Source organism: Carlito syrichta, unplaced genomic scaffold (assembly GCF_000164805.1).
Source record: "Carlito syrichta isolate Samal-C Ts95f unplaced genomic scaffold, Tarsius_syrichta-2.0.1 Scaffold313377, whole genome shotgun sequence".
Taxonomy (NCBI): domain Eukaryota; kingdom Metazoa; phylum Chordata; class Mammalia; order Primates; family Tarsiidae; genus Carlito; species Carlito syrichta.
In genome coordinates this window covers 15,217-17,752 of record NW_007257473.1, presented here as the reverse complement: position 1 = coordinate 17,752, position 2,536 = coordinate 15,217, and positions in this window count along the sequence as shown.

The window sequence follows — 2,536 nt, the reverse complement described above, 5'->3', positions numbered from 1 at the left end:
GTCATGTCTCATACTAAGATACAATTCTATAAAGACAATATGACAACTTAGTTTTGCTAAGTTCAATTTTGAACTTACATTGACCTTACAATTTTGACCACCATTGCCTTATTATAAAATATAAAGCCAAAAGGCGGATGCTCAAAGAGAGCTAAAATATGTCTGTGTACCCTGCAATAGTCATAATTCAACAAAATAGAAGTATAATCATATCCATATCATTTTGATAGGCAACTTTCCATTTTTGAAAACTATGCATTTATTGATATTTGATGTCAACTGTTTCTCTTTAAAAAAATTATAAAATATTTAAAAAATAAGTCAAAAACAGTTAAATCATATTTACATGAAAAATAATCAAAATAATATTGAGATATTCTATAAAACAAAAGAGGAAAATAAGAAGCACCTGCTTCCTAAGGATTTTTTTTTTTAAGATTTTAATAATTTTTATTGTCCCCAGAATCATGAATTTGACAGCAGAGGGCATTGTATTTATTGCATATTTTCAGTAATTTCAAGGATACAAATTTGCATCACTTGACCTATGAAAAACCGACAGCATTGGGGAGACATTCCCTTCCAGTTTATCATGAGAATTACTAAATTAGGCAAGATAGGAGTGAATTGGAATATTAGCAGCAGTTGAGAGAATGTAGTTTGAAAGATTTATTTTGATTAAAAATATCACCAATATCATTAAAAATACATTATCAGGGTAGGATAATTTATGAAAATTATGAAGTAATCAAAAGACCACAAATCTTAATGACTTAAAATAGGCATATCCAACCTGCAGCCCATGGGCTGCATGTAGCCCAGGACAGCTAGTAATATGGCCCCACAAAATCTTTTAATATCATGTGTTTTTTAGCATTGACTTTCTTTGTAACCCCATGTGTAGTTCCATTTTTGAAGTTCAAAATCATGCCTTATTTATGATATTGCTTTTTGGCAGCACATATGTTTGTAAGATCTGTTTTCAATTATGAAGCAAACAAAGAGCAACATTTGAACAAATATTTCTTATGAGCACCTTGAGAACTAAGAATTGTAATCACTTCCATAGAATCAGGCAGTGGTAGATTTGTTTTTTTAAAAAATGGTCAAATTTCCCCAAATTTCCCACTAGTTTTAGTGTTCTCATTTTTCTAAACTTTATAATAAAAATATTTTTAAAAGTTTTATTACATATATATACTAATTACATTATATAGTTTATTTGCCACTCAAAACAATTCCTCTTTACTTGATGTGGCCCAGGGAAGCCAAAAGGTTGGACACTCCTGGCTTAAAACAATCACACGGTACTTCTTGCTCTTTGTGTCTTCCCTACTACAGAATGTAGGGGTTTTCTCCATTCAGCTATCAGATGGGAAAGTGAATGGAGGATTCCACAGGGTTTCATAGGCTTGGAAGTGAAATGTATTGTTTCTTCCCATATCTTATTAAACTCATGACTGCACTCACAGTAGAGGAGGCTGGAAAATGTAGCATAACTGTGTGCCAATCTCTGCCACCCATTATCTTTTTTTTTAAATTCCTGAAATAAGAACATACATTTGATTGCTTCTGACTTACCTGGTTCAAACTGAGATTAGCTAGTCTCTGTCTGCTCCAGATACTCCAGTTTCTATTTAATTTCTCAGGCTGCTAAAAAGTTTGTGAAATGTTTAAAATTCATAGGAAAAGCATATAAAAGATTTATCATGTTAGCTTCTACACTATGCACAGGTTATTCTAGGGTCCATTATCCAGGTCCTAGCTGATTTTATTCTTCCTTGCACTGATTATTATACTATTACATCTTTGCAATTCATATTAATTGAAATATTGAATTTTGTGGTTCTAATGTGTTTGTGTATTGCTAAAAGGGTAGCCTTTTTATCACTTACATATTTAGCTGTAGGATGGTAGGAGATAAATAATCAGATAAAGAGAAAACATAAATTTAAAGGATATATGTTTCTTATTAACATTGCAAGTAAAAAGTAGGAGATAAAATAGCTAATTAAAATGTACTTAACTTATTTCTCCTGGATTTAAATAATTAAAGTATAAGTTTAGTGTCAGCTAAGTTACTTAATAATTGAGTTTGTTTTCTGGGAAATTAACATCTGTTTTACTGAGTCCCCACTTAAATATTTGAAAAAATCTCTTCACCAGAAACTTGTAACCACTTCTCCTTACCTAGGCTCTTGTGTGAAATCAAGGTAGGCAACGAATCAGCCATTTAGGAATTAGGAATGTCATGGTAATCTGGAATGTCATGATGCTGGGTTTCCACAGGGGCCATAGTGAACATCTCCCAGTTTTTGAATACCGCAGGAGAGGGTTTATTCATCTAGCCATTTCAGTCATACCCAAGAGATTCTCCTCCATGCTTCCTCCTAATAGGTCAAATGCAGTAGAGCTCCTGTATAAAGTTTGCTATCTGGTCTCAGCTGAAGAAGACTTGTTGGTGGATTCTTGGTCTTCGTCAGGATCTTGTCATGACTGCTAAGCCCACACTTGCTTCTTCCTTGTCTGTATTTGG